The sequence below is a fragment of the Danio rerio genome, chromosome 21 (assembly GCF_049306965.1).
Source record: "Danio rerio strain Tuebingen ecotype United States chromosome 21, GRCz12tu, whole genome shotgun sequence".
NCBI lineage: Eukaryota > Metazoa > Chordata > Actinopteri > Cypriniformes > Danionidae > Danio > Danio rerio.
This window is the reverse complement of record NC_133196.1, coordinates 37,980,591-38,004,893: the sequence shown is the minus strand read 5'-3', so window position 1 is coordinate 38,004,893 and position 24,303 is coordinate 37,980,591.

Here is a 24,303-nt window from a genome sequence, read left to right as displayed (position 1 = left end):
TACATTATGGGCGAAGCAGTGGCGCAGTAGTGCTGTGGCCTCACAGCAAGAAGGTCACTGTGTCGCTGGTTCGAGCCTTGGCTCAGTTGGCGTTTCTGTGTGGAGTTTGCATGTTCTCCCTGCTTTTGCGTGGGTCTCCTCCGGGTTCTCCGGTTTCCCCCACAGTCCAAAGACATGCCATACAGGTGAATTGGGTAGGCTAAATTGTTCGTAGTGTATGAGTGTGTGTGTGAATGTGTGTTTGGATGTTTCCCAGAGATGGGTTGCGGCTGGAAGGGCATCCGCTGGGTGAAAAACTTGCTGGATAAGTTGGCGGTTCATTCTGCTGTGGCGACCCCAGTTTAATAAAGGGACTAAGCTGACAAGAAAATGAATGATCTACAAAATATAGTTGAATAGGTTGTGAAATCTACAGAACAGTAAGTGCGGGCTTTAGATGTTATCCGAATATGTTGTATAATTTTACTATGATGATTCTGTGACTGTTGTGTTGGTTGCTATGTGGTTAAAAAAAAATTATGACAATAAATTAACCAGGCTAATTACTGATTTAAATAAATTAAAATTCAATAATTAATTCATTTTCTTTTCAGCTTAGCCCCTTTATTAATCTGTGGTCGCCACAGTGGAATGAACCACCAACTTATCCAGCATATGTTTTGGGCAGTGAATGCCCTTACAGCTGCAAACCATTACTGGAAAACACCCATACTCTTCCATTCACACACATACACTAAGGCCAATTTAGCTTACCCAATTCACCTATAGCGCATTTCTTTGGACTTGTGGGGGAAACCGGAGCACCCAGAGGAAACCCACGCAAACACGGGGAGAACAAGCAAACTCCACACAGGAATGATAACTGACCCAGGCAAGGCTTGAATCAGTGGCTTTCTTGCTGTGAGGCGAGAGCGCTACCCACTGCACCACCATGCTGCCAAATTAAATAATATATTAATATTACTATTTTGGACTTTTTTGGGTGGGTTTTGGAAAGCTTTTAAGCTGGAAAAAGTCAGCCAAAACTGGCAACACTGACTGTATCCGGTGTAGACAACATCCAAAATATACTAACTTTAATTAGCTTTTAATGCAGAACTTACAACTTGTATAGACAAGTGTCTGCTGAGCTGTTAAAAACAAATCTCAGACATGCATTCCTTGCTGAACAGGCAGGATGTACCAATTAATCATGTGATGACAAGATAAGAAACAAATGTTCAACTCTGATCAATGTACATTTGTGATTGTACCCGAATGCACCAATCAGACAAGGAAGAACCACTCAAGTGCACTTTAAATCCTGACAAAAACATAGTGATCAGTGTTCAATAGATCTTCCTGATTAGACAGAGGAAACGAGCCACTCAAAGAGCACAGTGTTAGGGTACGGAAACAATTACAACTTTAGCTCAGCTCAAAACACTGGAGCACGGTAACAGAGCAACACAGATGAAGATAACAAACAAACAACGCCAAAGTTGTCCTTTTAAGCCAAAAGTCAATCTTTGGAAATGCACAACAGTTTTTTACCTCCCTTTTTTGTCTTGTAATTTTTTTTCCTTACCACATTCCACCATTTATACACCAATTTATTTAGTTTGAGTTTCCTGCCATCAGCCTAATTATGGAAAAGGCATTACAACGTGGTAGCGTTCTCACGACATGGATAAACATAAAATCCGGGCCTGTGAGGGAAAAGGAAGTGCTTTTATTCACACAAAAAACACTTCCTCCCCCAAAGCAAAAGAAATGATCTCATAAGCAACCATTCCAAGCACAGATATATACACACTGCACAAATACACATATAAAGACAAATGAAAAAGAGCAGAAATGCAGCAAGAGAGAAATACCGCATCCTGTTTGTTGAGGGGAAAGACAAGACAAACTGGGAGCAAAAAGGTCCTATATCTTGTTTCCAGTAAAATAAGGTAAACACTATAAACTTACCTGAAAATAAAACTTATGTTACCGTACATTTTCTATTAGATTATATCTAGGGAAATTAGATTGTGAGAATACTTACCTCTAAAGACCTAGAGCTATTTGTGGGCACCTAATGAGCCTATATTATTATTATTTATAATATTTATAGTAATTTATTATTACTATTTTATTTTACCAGTCTTATATATGTCATATATGATTTTTAAAAAGTACCTGAAGTTTCAATCTGTATCATTTAAAAATCTAATCTAAAATGTTTATGGTCTAAAAAGATATGTACAGACAGAAAACGTTTTAGAATTATAAGAAAAACTATATAAAAAGAGTATTTTTCTAGTTTTTACAAACAAAACCTCATGAATTTTTTTTTCTTTAGAAAATTTTTTTAAAATGTATTTAGAAAATTTTTTAAGAAAATAGATTGTGATAATACTTAATTTAATACTTAATGCATTATTTTAGACTATTGTTAGAAGACTTAAAGGGGTGGTGCACTAAAATATCCTATTTTAAACTTTAGTTCACATGTAAATTATCTGTGAACATAACCCCTAAAATGTTCAAAGTTCAATGCAAAGACAGACATTGGCTTTTAAAGAGTTAGCTTAGCAAAGCCTACAGCAAACAAAGTTTGAGGACTTCAAAAAAATAGATCCGGGCTAGTGAGGTCACAAATGCTTCAGCTTACTTACATTCACCACATGCATAGCCAGAGGCACTGTAATGTTACAACAGAGAAAGCTAAAATGCTGTCCAAAGGCTGCTATTTCCTTAGAGCTTGTTCTGTTTCTGTATTTGGGCTTCCTACATGACACAAAGAGAGAATGCATATAGTTTAATTTTAATTATGTTCTAGAGAACTATAAAAATATATATAGCTAGCATTCGACAAAGGATATCTTCAAGAATCTCTTCCAGTTTAGTGCTGGTTTGGCTAAAAAATCCTCAAATAAGGAGCAACTCCAAACAGAATAGAAGAAGCTGTGGATTGTGAGCCACAACCTGTAAGTAATTCTATTTGTTAAAATCAATCTATTACATGTACAGTTTCTAGTGTTAATGGTATGTGGTAGCAAGGAGGTAAACAAGGATGTAAACAACGTGAAATGCTGTTTGGCATCGTTAGCAATTTAGCAACAAATTCATATTTATAACACCCACAATCTTCACCAGCCCTGCAGTGTCTCTTTATGTGGCCACTTTCCCTGCATTCTACATCTCAAATAACAAACTCGCAAAAGATATGTGAATGTTTAATATTACTTAGAAACGCTTATATCCTGAATATATATTGAAGACACTTGTCAGATTTTATTTTAGAGAGCAGGTGTGAGGTTCAGCTGTGTCCTCTGTGTCATTTTCTTTCTGATTTAGATACAAACTGATATGTCTAATAGCTACTGTTTAACAGCTACACAGTGCAAAAGTTGAGCTTGTAGGGGTTTGACGCTTTTCCTGGTGACGTGGAGCCAATCTGCGACTTACAGCACATTATGTTAGCTGACTAGTCAGAGCCTCTTCGGGGGAACTAGCTGAAAGCTGATTCACCCTGCTTTTGGAATTTCTAGTTTATATGAACCTAAAGATCTAAGTGATCTGTTTGGTTTGTATTCATTAAGCATATCTGTAATGTATTGAGGTCTTAGTCCATTTACTGATTTATAGACAAGTAATAATGCTTTAACTATGAAATGGATGTTGGCTGGCGGAAGATGAACAAACAATCCCACCCAAAACTTGCAAAATTAGCCAGATCAGTATTATGCATTCCGGCATGTAACAGCAGCAGGGAAAGGAAGTTCAGTGCTGCTTAGTAGTGGATAAAATATGTTCCTCCACAAAAACACGTAGCCTAGCGAGTAAAGGATTTTCAAATTGTAACTAAATATTTATTAAAACATAAATGCATAATGTAGACAGAGTATATAGGCCAATCTTGGCATTCTTCTTCTTTTAATCAGCTTCAACGTCACCATTGTCAAGAGAAGTGGTGAAACAAATCCTGCAGAGCCTTTATCTTAATTTCATTATTACCAAATAACTGTCATTATTTAGAATTCATTTTAATTTAGCTTGTTAGGAAAGACTTATTTTATTTGTGTGCTGGCCAATTTAAAGGCTATGTGTGTGTACCTAGGTTTATTTGGAGTGTTGAAATGTTACAATGTTACAGAGGACTTGTTAAAATGTTTTGTTCCAACTTTCAAGTGGCCTACAATCTACGTTTGTTATGAATAAACTATGTTAAAACACGTATAAATGACTCATTCTTGAAAAAAAGGCAAAAGAGCTGTGTCCATGTGCACATTTGAATAATGTTGGGAAATAAACGGGTTTGGGCTTTTAAAAAGCTGTCAATCAAAACTCGGGCAGAATTGTATCGGACTAACTTTTATGGCCCGATCACATCTCTAAACTATAGTTCAAACTGTCAGTATTCTGTCAGTAGTTGCTGGCAGATAAAAAAAATAGGGAGCATGACATAACCATTATAAAGAACATCTGATTGGACAACATTCTGTGTAGTGTTAATATTTTAGCACAGCTAGCAATTTTGGGCCCTATAAAAGAATATTTGAGATTAAACCCCCATCTAATACTGTAAATATTAATAAAGCTGTGGCTCACAAAGGGCGTAGGCCCTTCCCAGTGAGATTTTTTAGTTTTTAAAAGATGCCTAATACATGTCTAATAGATGTCTAAACATAGTTGTTTTGGCTCAAAGAAGGCTAAATTTAGAGCTGTCAGTGAAAATCCATTAAACATCTAAGAATAGGCAAAAACTAGTCATCAAATAAACAGTAACAAAACAGACTAAACATATAAACTCTGTCTAATCTATCTATTTGACAACTAGTCTGGTGTTGGGCTATTCTTAGATGTCTATTAGATTTTTGCTGAAAGCCCAAGTTTAACCTTGTTTTAGCTAAACTGTCTACGATAAGCTGTCTATTAGACGTCTATTAAACACAAAATTGTTTGCTGGGTTAAAATTGTCCTCCTATTTAGCGACGCCCCTGTTCATCAGTATCTTTTTTTGTGTTGAGCTGGAAAAAACACACTAAAACAGATTTGGATCAAGGGGAGGATGAATTAAATCATGATATAATTTTTAATTTGGGGTTATTTTTAAGTAAGAAAGACAAAAAATAGAATTGTGTACTGAAATAAATAATCTTATTAAAATAATGGCGCAAGAAAACATGAATATATACACATCATCTAAACTAAACTAAATTAAATTGATTTATAACTGTAACATAAAATGCTCTGGCTATGGTAGGACACCATGTTCACACGCATTTATACACGGGCTGTCATTGAAAATATGCATGTTTATGACCGCTGCACATATTTCTTCTCCTCCATGGAGCAAAAAGTGACTGAATAAACAGCAACAACACAACTGGATGATTACCAAAGGGAAATGTTCTTAAACTTTTGATGGATATTAGCTGTAAGATCTTATGTTGTTTTTGTTAGTTGACTTTTTTTTTTATCATCAGACTAATTAAGATTTAGTGAGGTGCAGTAGAGATTAATAACCTAGAACAGGCCAGTAAAAATCCTTTCTGTGTTTTCGAGACAGTCAGCAGCACCGGTCCTTTGAAGTGCCTCTCTTTTTTTTACACACAGTTTTAACAAGACTCAGTAGGAAACTGTGTGGAGTTGAACTTTTTTCCTGTTTTCTTTGAAGTAAGGTAGAAGTGAGGTCTGTCTGGCTGGCCGTAGAGGGGCTTCTGGGTAGAGGAGGATGTGTGCCACTGTTTACACATCCTGAATACTCACTGGCTGTAAACAAAAGCAACAATAATGACCAAAACAATTACAAACCATCACCATGGAAAGCGGAATAGAAGACTTAATGACCCCAACACCACAGCACACAATTGCTGCATATGGAAAGAACCCTCATGTAAACACTGCAGATCCATACATTAATCTAACTTGACTCATCGTGATTTAAAGTTAATAATAGCATTAACAATAAAACAACAACAACAATCTCTCACACACCATGAAGAAAGTTAAAGGAAGGAATGTGACAGCAACAAATGAGCACAGACATTAATTTTGCTCCCAAACCCTTTAACATCAGCAAAGGTCATTCATTAATAATGGGGCAGCACTGGAGCTTTGGGGGCACATGCCTGTCCCGGCACCAGCGACGCATTAGACCATGGCTCAGCGCCCTGCTCTTTTGTCATTGCTGCTAATTATCCAGCTTGCCTATGTGCCGTCTGCGCAACCTTTGCGTTCAGAAGTGCTCATTTATAGTGATACACAGCCACTGTGTTTATGTCACAGATACTAACCATCACACAATAAATTCTAGAAACTATTTATGCATGCAAACTGACTTTCATTTGAGGTCACTTCCTATTTGAGGTTCAGTTAAAAGGAAGATGCATTTTAAGAGAAATAAACTGCCACCAAGAGTGAAATATAATTAGCCAAAACCATTTTGCTTATGAAGATTAGTCAGGTTTATTTTACGTTTATAAAGCTCAAGCTAATAATAAAGAAGATTTGGACCAAAATACACAAATTTTGATAATATATTTGTGACCTGCAGTTTTGTTCCTCCTCTGGATTTGTGTTTGGTTTCTATGGGAGTAAAAGGATTGTTTAATTCTTATGCTAAACATTCATTCATTCATTTAATTTCATTCGGCTCAGTTGCTGATTTATGAGGGATCACCATAGGGGAATGAATTGCCAACTTATCCAACATATGTTTTATGCAGCGGATGCCCTTCCAGCTGCAAACCATCACTGGGAAACACCCATACATACTCATTCACCCACATACACTACGGACAACTTAGCTTACCCAATTCACCTATACCACATGTTTTAGGACTTGTGGGGGAAACCGGACCACCCAGAGGAAGCCCATGTGAACATGCCAACTCCACACAGAAATGCCAGCTGACTCCGCCTGGGCTCGATCCAGTGACCTTCTTGCTGTGAGGCGATTGTGCTACCCACTGTGCCACTGTGCTGCCTGCAATTGATAAATTCAAAACACAATTCACAAATTTGCAAACACAATTGATAAATTCAAAACACAATTTGTAATTTTAAAAATCAAATCCTAAATACGCAAATCTAAATCATAAATTAAAAAAATATATAAATTAAAAATACAACTCACAAATTCAAAACACAATTCATAAATTTAAAACACAATTTCAAAGAACACAAATCTAATTCATAAATTTAAAACACAATTTCAAAGAACACAAATCTAATTCATAAATTTAAAACACAATTTGTAAATTAAAACAATTCGTGAATTCAAAACACAATTTACAATTTCAAAACACAATTCACAAATTAGCAGATTAAGTTCATAAATTCTAAACACAATTTATAAATACACAAATCCAATTCAATAAATCAAAACATAATTAATAAATTTAAAACACATTTCATAAATCCAATTAAAAGATTCAAAAGACAATTCGTATATGTAAAACACAATTCAAGAATTCGAAACACAATATATAAAAACACAAATACAATTCATAAATTCAAAACACAATTTGTAAATTCTAAACAATTCATAGATACACAAATCCAATTAATGAATTCAAAACACAACTCGTAAATTCAAAACACAATTCATTAATTCAAAATACATTTAACAAATTTACAAATCCAATTCATAAATTTAAAAGGCAATAAATAAATGTGCAATTCCAATTCATAAATTTAAAACACATTTCCTAAACAAGCAAATCCATTTCCTTAATTTGAAATACAATGCATAATCACACAAAACACAATTACAATTCATATATCCAATTCATTTGGGCAGTTATTTTATGTTTATTTTTTTTTTTTTTACTTGTGAATTTAAAAAAAATTGTGTGTTAGATTTACCAATTGTGTTTTGTAAATGTAAATTGTGCTGTGCATGTATGAGTTTTATTTTAGTAAATGTATTATTTTTGAGACTAATCTATTGTCCAGGTAACTTACTACATGTCTTTTGATTGTGGGGAGCACCCAGAGGAAACCCATGTGAACATGGGAAGATCATGCGAACTCCACACAGAAATGCCAAATGGTCCAGCAGGGACTTGAACAGTGACCATCTTGCTGTGAGGCAACTGAGCCACCCTGCCACTCATGCTAAACATCTGTTTTTAATCAATTTTAGTTAAAACTATCTGGCAAATCTGTTATTATAGTCATCTCTTCAGGTACCTTCTTTCAAAATGTGGATGTCACAAATATCTGCATTACTTCCACTTGAGAAGCTTGCTTGTGATGCACATCAGACGTCAAGTGACTTTTGGCAGACATCGGCACCTCTTTGGCACTATTTGTTAATATCCTTCCTTGACTCTTCATTGTGTTTTATATCTACTGCCTGACATATTTTATTTATGCATTTTCCTTCACTTTTTTATAGTTTGTTGTTGTTGTTGTTGTAAATCTGAGACTATATTTGTATGTTTATGTACATTGGAGAAACTGACAAATACTACAAATACTAATACAATACTATTTTTTAAAATAAATAAATAAATAAATAAAATAAAGAAGGATAAAGATTCTGTTAAAGGGTGTCAAACTCTGCAGCCCTGAAGAGTTTAGTTCCAAGCCAGTTTCAACACACACACACACACACACACACACACCTAGGTTTCAAATGAGCCTGAAGGACTTAATTAGTTTGATCAGGTGTGTTTAATTAATGTTACAGCTAAACCGTGCAGAGCTGTGGCCCTCCAGGAGCTGAGTTTTAACACCTGTGCATTAAACAATGTATTAACAATATCACAACTGATTGATTTCCATTTATGTTAAAGAGAGAGTTCACCCAAAATTCAAAATTCTGTTGCCCTTTACCACTTTCCTTACTTCTGTTTAACACTACAAATAATATGTTTTGAAAAATGTTAAATACCTGTAACCAGAGTTGGGGATGACGCGTTACAAGTAAAACAAGTTACACAAAAATATTGCTTTTCTAAGTAATGAGTACAGTATGCATTACTTAAAACAATTAAATAATAATGTTTGATTAACTTTTAAAAAATGTAACGCGAGTTACTTTTTATCATAATTAACTCACTTTTACAAAATAAATTGATGAATTAAAATTAACGTTGAATGCCGCAGAACAAGAGAATTTTCTCCCTGCAAAACAAACAGAAATCAAGATGGCAGGGCCTTACATTTCTGAATTACATTATTCTTAATGCATGGAAAAAAGGTAAAAGGGGATTGTCTCAATGCTAATTTTACTTCACTAATAAGACAAATGGCTCTATTTTAATAATCTAGGAGCAAAGTCTAAAGCACAGGGTGCAAAAGCACTGTTTCTATCTCACTGTTTCCACTTTTACTATTTCAAGGATGGAAAAATATGCTCTGCGCCACAGCGCATGGTCTAACAGAGTTGTGCTTATTCTCCTAATGAGTTGTGTTTTGAGAATAAACCAATCAGAGTCTCATCTCCCATTCTCTTTAAGTGTAAGTTGCTTCGCGCTAGGGGCGAAGCAGTAGTGCAGTAGGTAGTGCTGTCGCCTCACAGCAAGAAGGTCACTGGGTCGTTGGTTCGAGCCTTGGCTACGTTGACGTTTCTGTGTGGAGTTTAGATGTTCTCCCTGCGTTCGTGTGGGTTTCCTCCGGGTGCTCCGGTTTCCCCCACAGTCCAAAGACATGTACTGTACAGGTGAATTGGGTAGGCTAAACTGTCCGTAGTGTATGAGTGTGTGTGTGTGTGTGTGTGTGAATACCTGTGTGAATGTTTCCCAGAGATGGGTTGTGACTGGTAGGCCAACTGCTGCGTAAAAACTTGCTAGATAAGTTGGCAGTTCATTCCGCTGTGGCGACCCTGAATTAATAAAGGGACTAAGCCGACAAGAAAATGAATGCTTCGCGCTATGGCGCATTTGCTATTTACATGACAGACTTTGTAAGCCAAAGGCATAAAGAATGAGCCTCCTCCAATCAGCCTTTACTTTCACTTGCTCTCTTTCTCTCTTTCGTGGATGAGGAAACTGTGTTGTACGCACAGACATCCATTAGCCTACATATTTATTTTCTTTGTTAAGCGCAAAGATTTGTTGCAAAACTATTTCTACATTAATTTCTAATTTCCAGCAAACAAATAAATGAACAATAATAATGAAGTATGGTCAAAAAACTGAGTTATATCCAAACACACATGCTATGCTATGCTATACTACTATAATATACTATTACTACTACTACTACTACTAGCAATAATAATAATATTAACAATAATAATAATAACAACAACAACTAATACTGCTAATAAGTAATAATACTACTAATATCTACTAATAATTATACAATTGTACAGGCTGTGTGTTTTAAGCAATGTTAAGCAAGGAGCATAACTAACACATTCTGCACTGGACTTTAGACTTGCTTTCAGCTGGTCTATTGCACAGTCTATTTTAGTTCTTCAAAATAGCAACGCTCCAACAATGCAGCTTAACACACCTCTTTTCTAGACCAAAACACCCATTAGTCCACAAAGTGGCACAAATGGATTTGATATTTAAACAACGTGGTGGAAAATGGGAAAATTAAGGTTGTGTTGGTCTGAAAATAGCAACACGTTGAGACAAACACATCTTGCGCTTTATAGCGTTGGGTGTATGATAAGGTATAAAAAGTAAAAATGCATCAAACACACTGCTTTGAACTTTCATTATTCTGTATATACGGCATGTATAGCTCTAGATTCAGGAAGTTCTCAGAAGATAACATTAAGCTAAATTATTATTGCTTATGTGTTTTTAAAGGTAGAAAACTTTATACAGTGTGTTGTCAATTGCAGAGAGTCTCTATTTAAAAAAAAAGATGGAAAAAGGTAAGTAAAAATAATGCAAAAGTTACTCAAAAGTAACATAACACATTACTTTCCATAAAAAGTAAAGCAACTGTGCCAGTTACAAGAATATTTTCCGTGATTTGAGTATATAATCAATAGGACTAACTACACCAACCAAACTGTTAAAAAAATTATTAAAGATGATGCTTCATCATCTGTCTGCCCTCTGAGCAACCAGAAGGAATGTTTTTTTTTTTTTTTTTTTTTTTCTGTATTGCTCCCTTTCTGCAAGAACATTAAAATATCAGAAAAGAAATCTTTCTTGGTCTGAATTTCTTTCCGACACTCATTGTAATGCACTATTTTTAAAAGTTACTTTCCACAACACTGCCTGTAATCGTTGGCTTCTATAGTATTTGATAGATAGTTTGAATAATAGTTTAACTAAATATATCTTGTTTAACAGAATATAGAAACTCATAAAGATTTGTGAGGGTATGAAAAAGAAAAAACACCAAGATCGGCATCTTTAGATTCAACCATGTTCAAACACGCACCCAAAGCCCAGACTTTCACTCCGCTTCAAATCGTGTGTACAGGATCTGTTTTGGAAACAGCATCGATTTACCACTATGAAACACGTCAGCTGACAGTCACGCACCGCTATATGACTGTTTTGAGGATTGCATAGGAGGGGTGATGACACCTGTGATGAAAAGGAAAGTATAATCCTGCGGTTTTTATATTAATTTTTAAAGTGTTTTCATGCCTAAATAAAATGAAAGCACAGAACAGACTCACATTTAAGAGCAAGGGGCGGCCCCTGTTGGGTTGCGTATAGGGAGAATTGGCTCTTTAATATTTATAGCCACCCTTCAGAGAAAGACTGAAAATACAGCAGAAATACAGGAAAATACCTGTACGAGAGGACAGCGAGAAAGAACTGTAAAATACGGGAGAATCTCGGGAGAAACTAAAGGGTTAACAGGTATGCTCTATACAGCTCAGCAAGCGCAGTCTATTGGATGAGATGTCCATGAGGGCCTCCTGACCATCCCCATATCATATTTGGCTTCATGACTCTGTCTCCTCTCCACCAATCAGCTAGTGTGTGTGTCTTTTGCAATATGGCAGCTGTCTTGTTATCCAGGTGGATGCTGCACACTGGTGGTGGATGAGGAGACCCCCTCCCCCCACACCTTTTATCTTATTACTATTATCTTAACACTTTCACCTACTGCGATAAAAGTTCCCTGAAAATAAGTCAATAAAATGATCTATATATGGTGAACTGTAACAGCCTATGAAACAAACTACAGTCACAACATTTATTTTACAGCCTGTGAAAAAAGGGCTTGATGCATACTCTGCCCTTATGAAATATTAATATCTGGTTCTTCCAAATAAAGAGTTTTATACCGACTTGTTTGTTTTTCTATTCACTCTACAAAATCATTCGTAATACCCCCCTCAGTCTCTCTACTTCAGTCCATTACTGTAAATTGGCGAATCTGGCAATCGTAAACGTGAAAGTGGCCATGAGATCTGTTAAAAAATTCACAAGCCAGCACGACAAAAGTGTCTGTTCAGCAAAGAGTTGGGGACAGGATAAAAGCTGTATAAACATGTGTCGGAGCAGCACTCAAAGGAGAGAGCGACTGAATCCAAACGCCGGTGATGAATTTGCTTTAAATAACTTATTTTCACAGCAACTGAAAAGAAATGGCAAAGTGACCTGCATCCGTGAATGGAGATATAAAAGCTATAAAACGAATGTGTTTGAATGTATATTTCTAAAAATATGTGTTCTTCAAGCTAAATTGATTATTTCTTTAAATTGGAAAAATGTGTTTACACCAAATATAGGATGTTGGCTGAAAGGCACGGTTACAAACAAGACAATCTTAAATAATCTAAGAGATAAATACAAGTTCTTAAGGCAGTTTGGAGACCTTTAAAATTGTTCCTAAAATGTGGTGGAGTTTGAATGAGTGAATAAGAAGAGAGATAATTGATGTGAAATACTGAGGCGTCTTTTTTTTTTTTTCTAATTCTATATTATTTGAGTGTAAAGTTAAAAGTAAGTTAAAATGCAATTAACATGTACAGTTGAAGTCATAATTATTAGCCCCGCCTTAGATTTTTTTTTTCTTTTTTTTTATATTTCCCAAATAAAGTTTAACAGAGCAAGGACATTTTCACAGTATGTCTGATAATATTTTTTATCTGGAGAAAGTCTTATTTGTTTTATTTCGGCTAGAATAAAAGCAGTTTTAATTTTTTTAAAAATCATTCTAAGGGCAAAATTATTAGCCCCTTTTGTTTTTTTGATAGTCTAGAACAAACCATTGTTATGCAAAGACTTGCCTAAGTACCCTAACCTGGCTAGTTACCTAATAAACATAGTTAAGCTATTAAAGCATGAAAATTTTCTAGTAAAATATTTTTTACTGTCATTATGGCAAAGATAAAATAAATCAGTGATCAGAAATTAGCTATTTAAACTTTTTTATGTTCAAAAATGGGTTGAAAAAAAAAAAGCTTTTCTCCATTAAACAAAAATTGAAAAAAAAAACAAACAGGCAGGCTAATAATTCTTACTTCAACTGTAAAATTAATAAATTTGAAATATATATTTTTTAAAAATTAAAGATGTAATAGGTGCTGAAGTGACAGAATAAAGCAAAATAGGCTCATTCTGAAAATGTAACCTTAATACATTTCTGGAGATCATGAATTATGTAGTCAGAGGAACGTATGGCTGTATTTTGTCTTTAAAAAAACGAACGCTACGGGACGTTTTGGTGCCATTTTTTTTTTTTTTGTGCTCACCAGCTGACCACTTACCTCCATATGAATGGCTTTTCTGCTGTTACCAGTTTGTCCAGTTGCTTGCAGTGTACCTCGGTGGACTTGAGATGTGGATTGGAGTTGACCGCAACGAAAGGGTTTAAGTCTGGCGAAGCATGCTTCCAGAAAGCAGGTAAGACAAAAACAAGCCAAAAAAATAAAATTAACAAGTAAATAACAGGGTGAGAATGTGGTAAAATCAGAAAATGTGGCAAAAATCAGGCTGCCGCAAGGGCTTTTCTTTTTCGGCATTGCTTTTGAAAACACTGTCGGTTGGATTTAGGGATGTGGGTGGGCGCTGGTCAATCTGTGCTTTTGAAAACAAAATCGGTTGGGTTTAGGGAAGGAGGAGGGTGAGCCAGTCGATCAGTCAGTTAAGTCTGGTTTATACTTCTGCGTCGATTGATCGTCGTGACCCACGGCGCATGCATTGTGCGTTGCTGTGCGTTTATACCTCTGCGTGCTGTTTGTGTTGCTCTGCAATAACACATTGGAAACGTTAGCGGGCAGTAGGTTTTTTTTGTTCCTGCTGGTGTTTTTTTTTTTTTTCTGAATGCTATCTAAGTGTACAAGTGGCTCAAACTTATTCATTTTGAGCTGGGAACGGCTGTTGCGTACGTGCAACAACATTTATCATAAGGTAAACACAAAACAAAACTTTCCACCTGGAACTCAGTCACAGGAATTGACACTTGTAAACATTTGCTCCAATGGGTTCACCCATCTCTCGGTCCCGCCCACTATCATCAGCGCTACAAAGTCGACCAATCGCAGAGCTTGCACTATACGTTGTTGCGACATGTAGTTACATTTTTAAAATGTGCGTGTTGGCAATGGCCACGGTAAGGGCCATGTTGAGGGCTATGCAACTACAGGAAGGCTGCGCAGAAGCAAGCGCGTGCACTTATAAATAAGACTTATAAATCAGCCTTCAGTCAGTCAGTCAGTCAGTCGACAGCAGCCTCTGGTGGATTTACGCGAGAAGAGTAGACACAAATGGCATTCGCGAGAAAAATTTGAGATCTCTAAAAGCGTACACAGCTGCCTTTAGTGGATTTGCGAAAACAAAAACTGAAAAAAAAACTTAAAAAAAACGTAGCCCCTGAGATGTATTTGTCGTTCTCCAGAAATATATTTAGGGGTACACATTCAGAATGAACCTGAGTACTTGTTCCATATGCATTTCTATATTAGACAACAATCTAATAAACACTGACTCAAAAACAGTGTTTATATTGATTTATTTTTAATTGTGGGATGAATGTAGACCAACAATTGCACTTGGAACTGGCACTGGATATAATATACATCTTCAGCTTATTCCACTTTTTTCAAGCACCACGCAGAGATCGACAGACTGCAGCAATGTCCAGGCAGAAATAGATTGCTTGACTGATGGGTGTGTACAGTGATTCTGAGAGGTTTCATTTGGCTCCCACTGTCCCTCGTCTGGTTCAGGAGTGCATCTCTTGCCCTTTTTTTCTTTTCTTGTGTTCATTTGGTGCGGCTCCAGCAAACATCGAGGTGTTTCAATATCACAGGCATAAGGCAGATTTGGAGCGTGTAAGCACAATGTGCCACGAATCAAATTACGCTGGTGCTGTGCTACACATTCTGTGGTCAGATTAGCATGGTGTTTGCAGAAGCCAGTGGATGTCACAAAGACTGTCTGTTATTCCAGCGAAAGCAAATCAGCAAAGTGTCATTAAAAGCAATCCCATGAGCACCTAATGGGGGAAAAGATACATCCATAATTTCTGGAGCACAAATGCAATTTAACAGCATGTCAAGGTGACCAAGCATACACTCGGTGGGGATTTTATTGCAGTATTAGAGTGTTGTAAGCGAGGCAACTTAGATAAAGAGCAACACTAAACAAAGATGGGCGGCAATGTCAAGCTCTCAATGGTGCCGTGGGGAAGGCAGCTTAACTGCTTTTGAGAACATTTGCATGTTTTGCTAAATACACATTGATAAATATGTTTAAAACACCCTCAGAGAACATCTGCAATGTTTTACAGAACAAATAACACAAGAATAGCTCACCACCAGGGGTTTAAAGCTATAAAACTATAGCAAAATTAAGCACGGTTATGATGGAGAAAGACTGTGGCCTAATTTTGTTCAAAATAAAACAATCATTCTCACGTCCACTGCTTTGTAAGCAGTAAAAGTTTGTCAAGCAACATAACAACTTAAGTATAGCCTCACACTTCTGTTTATTTGCACTTTTGTTAGCCATTATAAAATATTTCATTACGAATTCATAAATATTTTGTTTATATGAAATTTCATTGAATAATATTTTGCAACCAAGACTGGTGTTTGTAACTAATTTGTTGTCAAATTTAAAATAGACTTACTGACCTTGGATGAACCCAAAAAATAATTCATTGGATGAACTCAATTTAATTGAGGGCAGGACTTCCATCCTATAAATTTGTTTAGCACCAACTACAAAATAACTATTTACACAATTAAATGCAATTGAGTTATTCCAACATGATTTCATCAAATAAAAAAATGATTTTATAAAATAAAATTTGTATTTTTGTTTAATTTTAAACTCAAAGGTCTGATAATATCATGTACAGTTGAATTCAGGATTTTTGTCCCCCCTTTTATTTATTTGTTTATTTTTTAAATATTTCCCAAATGATGTTTAACAGAGCAAGAAAATTTTCACAGTATGTCTGATATATTTTTACTTCTGGAGAAAGTCTTATTTGTTTTATTTCGGCTAGAATAAAAGCTGTTTTTAATTTTGTAAAAAACTTTTTTAAGGTCAATTATTAGCCCCTTTAAGCTATATAAATGTATATATATATATATATATATATATATATATATATATATATATATATATATATATATATATATATATATATATATATATATATATATATATATATACAGTATATATATATATATATACATATATATATATATTTTTTTTTTTTAATACATGATTTTATATATATATATATGTATATATATATATATATATTTTTTTTTGATTGTTGACAGAACAAACCATCGTTATACAATGACTTGCTTAATTATCCCAACCTTCCTAGTTAACTTAATCAACCTAGTTAAGCCTTTAAATATCATTTTAAGCTGTGTAGAAGTGTCTTGAAAAATATCAAGTAAATAATTATTTACTGTCATCATAGCAAAGATAAATTAAATCAGTTATTAGAAATGAGTTATTAAAACTATTATGTTTAGAAATGTGTTGAAAAAATGTTCTCTCTGTTAAACAGAAATTGGGTGAAAAAATAAACAGAAGGGCTAATAATTCAATGGGCTAATAATTCTGACTTCAATTGTATGTCTATCATGTACATTTCAAAATCTCATTGTTTTATTTGAAGTTATCCAAAATGAACTAAAAGAGCCAATAAAGCATTAAAGCATATTTCATGAGTTAAATAATTGATTGAGACTGATGTCAGAACTAATTTTAGGACAGTTATTGCTCACTGAGCAAAGCAACAAACTGCATTTTTGCTAATTAAGCTGCCAACACCCAAAGCATGGGTGCTTTTGTAAGGTGCTAATCTCAAAACTCAAAGCATTACATGAAAATTGGTCACACTTTTGATGGTCCATTTGTTAAATTTAAGGTATCTACATGGCAACTAATTCTCATTAGACTATAAGTAGACTGTTAGGTTGGGGTTAGGGTTAGGGTTAGTGTAAGTTGACATGTACTTGCAAAGTTTTTTATAGTCAGTTAAATATCTGTTAAAGAATACTCAAATGGACCATCAAAATAAAGTGTTACCTAAAAATCTTCAAAATCTTCAAACTAAAGTGAAGATTATACCTTAACAAGTCTTTCTATTAACTTTAAACACCTAAGATTACTTTTATTGTCAACACTTCACTCTCTTAATTCAATCTTGCAAAACATGCTAGGAACTAGCCAGGTAGTTAGACCAACACAATTCCTTCATGCTGTCCCAACACAGAATGCTTAAGTTTACTTAATGGTTTACAAGTTTAAACACAAAACAAATAATTTGGTCTAAGAAATTACAAGAATTTTGTTGTTTCGGCTATTTTTAAACAGATAGTACTAACAAGCAGCAGTAATCATTTTCTTAGAGTGTATGGGATCTGAATTTTTAAGTTTTATGCTTTTTTTCTGCATGTTGGTTATACTGTAAATACTTTTTAATAATGATTGTAAATGTTATTAATAATAATGGCATAATTATTAGGCCTACATATTAAAATGTTGACCTACACTGTAAAAAGCAAAAAATTTAACAAATTACTTCGATTTGTCACAATTCAATGAATTAAGTTTGACAAACTAAATTCATGACAGTTTTCAGTAATAAATTAAGTTAGTTCTTTTCGATGTACCAAGTTTTAGTCATTTATTTAAGAGAACAAGCATGGAACAGTACATAAAGTTCAATACAAATCATTTCCTTGCCATGTAAATATAATAATAATAACACTTTTATTACAGTACAAATAATTTCCTTCTCATGTTATAATAATAATAATAATAATAATAATAATAATAATGTATAATTTGTGACAATACTTGTACTTGCCATAAATGAAAACTTGTTACACCTAAAAGTACTAAATTTATTACTAACAACTGTCATAAATTAAGCTTGTCAAACTTAATTCATTTAATTGTTACAAGTCAAAGTAGTTTAAGTTTGCACTTTTCACACTGTATATCAAATGCACTTACATCAAATTTATATTTATTATTTAAAATTTAAGTATCCAACCTGATCAACCACCATGGGCAACAAATCAGTGTCTATAGGGGTGTCAACTCACATTTATTTGATGTCAATATTTAATGCATTGCAGAAATTATTGAGATGACATTACTGTTTGCTGATAGGAATCATCCTCTCCTTTGTAGTTCTCTTCTGGACCTCAGATTGTGAGTGCAGTATGGAGCAGGACGATCTCATCATCAGAGAGCAGTACACAACCTGCTAATAAAGACAAGATGACATGAAAAAGTGGAAAGGGGATGCACTTTGTAATGGACAACACTGAGATATTAAAGACGTGTGAGCCAAGCGTTCTTCTCGGGATCAATTTACATATTTGCACAATGGCTTAGAAAAAAAAAGAAAAAGACGAAAGAAAGGAAAGGGAAAAAAACTTGAATAGTTTATTCAAATAAAGGGGAGCTTTTAATGTCCACCTCTGACAAACGGCATTCAATAAAAGGAGCATACGCATGTGTAGGGCGAGATGGGCCACTGCCAAATATTTTTGAAATGGCTTGTGCAAGAGCAATCTGAAGATTAAAAACATCTCTTGAATTACAATGACACATCACAAAATAAAATTAATGCAGTATTTTCATTATAAAGATTGAGTCCCGGAGTGTTTGACCATCCATTAGTTGAAGGGGGAAGGGATGACACCAGATACTGCAAAGATTTTGGTGTGAAGGGGCTTTTAAGAAATATACAATATTTTTCTCTGTACATGTATTCATAAAAAAAAATTATACTGCTAAAGATTATTGTTGTTATTATTAATATTATTATTAATATTATTATTATTATTATTATTATTATTATTATTCATTTATTTATTTTCTTGTCGGCTTAATTGTTTTATTAATCCGGGGTCGCCACAGCGGAATGAACCGCCAACTTATCCAGCATTTGTTTTATGCAGCGGATGCCCTTCCAGCTGCAACCCATCTCTGGGAAACATTCATACACACTCATTCACACTCATACACTTTAGTCAATTTTGGCAAATCCAATTCACCTATACCACACGTCTTTGGACTTGTAAGGAAAACCGGATGCCCTTCCAGCCGCAACCCATCTCTGGGAAATATTATTATTATTAATATTATTATTATTTTTAGGATCACTCACTGACTTTTTTCAGCTTACTGTGCTCAGCATATGTGAATACACCCTTCAGAAAATCTCTCATTTAAATTAATATTTTTTATAGGATGTTTAACAATATTATATTTCTGCATATACATTAGTTTAGTCAGTACTGAAGGCAAATCTGGAGCTAATCTAACAAAACAACTTACAGTAATGGTTAAAAAATTAGTTGCCCAAATTTATGTTAGGGGAAAATATTAAATAACATTTTCAAAAAATAGCAAAAACCAAGAGAAATAAAAAAATATATACAATTTTGTTGAAATGTATTTTTTTTATTTTATTTTTTGCAATATTTTGCATAAATTTAAATATTTTATCTCTCCATTTCTAAAGATGTTCTGTGACAAAAAATATTATTTTAATAAATATATCTGATTAATAAATATGTTATCCATGGACATCACGGTGACGTAGTGGTTATTTCACAGTAATGGGTAAATAAGGGAAATACAATAACAATGTTACAGGAAGAAGCATGAGGTCTTTGTAATTTTGATCAGTTTGCAAATTTTAGATAAGACTATAGTTTAAGCATTTAATATAGTAGTAAGCGGAGAGTCCATTTCAATTAAGAATAGAGCACAAGAGGGGAAAATTTCTCTATTTCTCTATTCTTAATTGAAATTGACTCTCTGCTTACTACTATATTAAATGCTTAAACCGCATGCTTATAAATTAAAAACAGCAAAATTTGCAAACTGATAAAAATATACAAAGACCACTTGCTGTGGAGGATGAATTAAAAACCTAAAAATGTATTATGTTCTCAAATAAATTCATGTACCCATTTATTTTCTTTTCGGCTTAATCCCTTTATAAATCTGGGGTCGCCACAGCAGAATGAACCGCCAACTTGTCAAGCATATGTTTTATGCAGCGGATGCCCTTCCAGCTGCAACCCATCATTAGTAAACATTCGTACACACTCATTCACACACATACACTTCGGTCAATTTTGGAATATACAATTCACCTACTGTGTACCTCACATGTCTTTGGACTTGTAGGGAAAACCGGAGCACCTGGAGGAAACCCACGCGAACACGGGTGGAAACAATACTATAAAATATTTATATTATAAAATTAAAGTATTGGATATACATTTCATTTCAGAACTCTATTTTGATTCTATTATTTTTTTAAACCTTGTTGCGTATTTATTAATCTATGAATGGACTGACAGTTTGGTAGTTTAAATTACTTCAAGACATGCAGTTTAAATATCAAAGACGTCCTATTTACACCTGTATGTGTATGCACGACTAAATATGTAAATGTTAACGTGGTGAGATCTCGTTTCTCACTGCGTTCTTTGGCTCCACCGTGTGGATATTCCAAAGATGTTCTTTTTAAAATCAAGTTTAAAAAGTCCATAGAAAAGTTCACTCAGACATATAAACAAATAGGGGCTTCTAAATCATAACTTTTTTTAAGCCTACTTTTTTTAAAAACATTTTTTTTAAACATTTTACTCTTTTGCCTTATGCCAACAGGTCACTTTACACTTACAAAAAAGTGTTATGGGGATATTGTTTTCCTTTCAATTAGATAAGTTGTGTCCCAAAAAATGCCCCAACTAGCTGATGATACCATCCTGTTTCTCAGTAATGCAAAGCAGATTTGAGTCGTCATTAATCTGGTGTACTGTTTTTCTTATGCTTCTGGTCTGCAATTTCATTTTAAAAAGTATGAGCTGATGGCACTCCGTGACACTAAACACAATTGTTCAATATTTTAATAAAAAATAGATTAAATACTTGGGTATTGTTATTTCTAAAGACACTAAATCATAGGTTTTAAGGGCCGCAGCTCTGCAGTTTTGTTCCAAATCATACACAATTGGTGTTAAAGACTACTAAAGACAATTAAGCAGTTGTGATTTGAAGGTGGTTGGAGCTAAACTATGCAGAGCTGCGGCCCTCCAGGAACTGAGTTTAAAACCATTGCCCTAAAGTAAGGAAATAAATTTATCTGAATGATAATATGATAAAAAGGTATAATATATTAAATATGTGGGTTCAAATAGATCTATTTTTGGTAGAATTATTTTATAAAAGGGCGAGGCAGTGGCGCAGTAGGTAGTGCTGTCGCCTCACAGCAAGAAGGTCACTGGGTTGCTGGTTCGAACCTTGGCTCAGTTGGCGTTTCTGTGTGGAGTTTGCATGTTCTCCCTGCCTTCACGTGGGTTTCTTCTGGGAGCTCCGGTTTCCCCCACAGTCCAAAGACATGTGGTACAGGTGAATTGGGTAAGCTAAATTGTCTGTAGTGTATGAGTGTGTGTGTGAATGTGTGTGTGGATGTTTCCCAGAGATGGGTTGCGGCTGGAAGGGCATCCGCTGCGTAAAAACTTGCTGGATAAGTTGCCGGTTAATTCCGCTGTGTAATAAAGGGACTAAGCCGACAAGAAAATGAATGAATGAATTTTATAAAAGTCAGAAGCACTTTTCAGGATGCTTACCCAGCTTTCTCTTTAAATATATATGATAGGTGCATTAAAGACCCGAATTAAATGCAATATAACTGTTTATGGAAAAAGAAGCATCATTATCTAAGAAAATCAGATGTAGTAAAGTAAATGAAGGAGAATTGAATCTAACTGATTTTGATGTTATCAACGGTAGCCTTAAGCTGAGGTGGCTTCAAACCTTCTTTTTTTTCAAAAATTTTTGATTCCCTTAAGGGCATACATTTTCTTTTAGGATGCGATTTTGAGCCATCAAAGTGAAAGTGTAAATTGACAATTTTTTATAGTAAAGTATTGCTGTATTGAAAGTTGATAACTTAACTGTTTGCCACATACACTGTAAAAAATTGACCTTCATTTCACTGTAAAATACTATCTGATAATTGCATTACTTTCACATTATAATATGCTGTATGTAGATTTACCATGAGATAGTTTACAGTAATGTACTGTGATTTTGTTAAAATTACTGTGAAATTACAGCCATATAGTGGACCTTCACAGTAGATATCAAAGCAAATTACTGTGGTTTCACGGTTATATCTTGTAGAATTAGCTATATTTTACTGTGAAGCAGGCTTTTCTCAGCTATTCATTCTGACATTTACCCTGGCTGAAATTATTTGGGTGTTTAACAGTGTTTGGTTGTAGAATCAATTAAATTTTGTTCCAGTTTATTTCATTGTTGCTTTATTACATTACTTTATTAAATTACTATGCACAAAGTAATGTTTATTAAAAATTATTTCATATTTCCATGTTAACCTAATAAAAATAAATAAATGTGCAGCGCACCCAAAAATTTAAATTTACTATGAAATTTTGTAGTTTCAAAACAGGATGATTTTCTGTCAAGTTATTTTTAAAGATGTAACCAAATTGTTTTTGGGGCTTCAATAATATTCTGTTATTTCTAAATATCAATATCAGTCCTTTTAATAGTAATTTGCTGTAATCATGATGCCTGCCTTAATTTTACAATAAAATTATAAATACAACTTATACTGTGAATTTTTATAATTAAATCCTAATAATACTAATGCAATTTACAGTGGAAAAAAACACAGTAACATGTTCTGTAAATCAGGACATTTTTTACAGTGTAGTTGTTCTTTGTGGAATAATGAGTATATCCTTATTAAGAGGAAATCTGTGTTTTTTCAGCATTGTCTTTGTTGAAAGCTATTCCTTGGTTTGGTTCAGCTGTTTAATTGGGTTACGCCAAAATTGGGTAATCTAATTATGTCTGGTACTGTATTAATTTTACAGGGCAAAGCTGTAATAATGATACTTTATTAGTAATAATGATACTTTGTTAGTAAATACACTTTCCCCTTCTAAGGTTAAAAAGAAACCACTTGATTTTGATTTACCTGAATACAAGGTGGTTCAAATTCGAACAAGATTTCTCTCTACTTTTACCAAAGGCAAAAGAAGTTCAGTTTAAAATTATTAATTTGTAATTATTAACTTTGTAATGAGTTCCACAGACATAGATGTAAAATGGATTGTTACATTTTAGCAAATTTTCAAAAAAAAGTTATGGGATGACATTTCTGTGTGGTTAAGATTGAAATATGTACCTGATTTTGATTTTAAAGCTGTAAAATATTTATCTTTTTGTCAGAATTCTGATGTGAATTTTTTTTATTAACAATATTGTGACTTTAGCAAATTATTTTATTCAGAAACGCAGACTTTTTAATAACCCCCAAGTTTTTTGCTTTTGCAGAAAGATTTGGTCTTCTTCAATTCATTAAAGCTTGTGCAACTTAAAAAGCCCTTAAACTATGCTAGTTTGCTAAAGTATTTATTTATTTATTTATTCTTTCTTTTTTATGTTTTTTTATGATGATTAACTCCCTTATGTTGTATTGCATTGTAGTTTACTCTTTATTCATTCTCTGTTTATGTTTTTTATTTCTCTTTTTGTTCTTGTTATGCGGTTATTAGGAATTCCTGATTGAGAAAGATGTTATTACTATATCTTATTTGTTTTGTCCTGTTTGTTCTTAAAAGGAATTAATAAAAAAAATGCAAATCTTAAAAATCCCAAATCTGCAATAAAAATGTTAAAAAGCATTAGTATGCTCCCATTTTAACAATGCCCTTGTCCTTGACCTTTGAGGATCCAATTCAGTCATACTCAAGCAAAAAACTCTGGATGAACAAAATATTTGCATATGTTTTTATTTTACATTTATTTGTATCTTATTTATTTCTTAATTGAAGAGCAGTTTCATTTTGTAATCTGGAGTGGCAGCGCCCTCTACTTTTCACACGTGAATTTACATTTCCTTTAC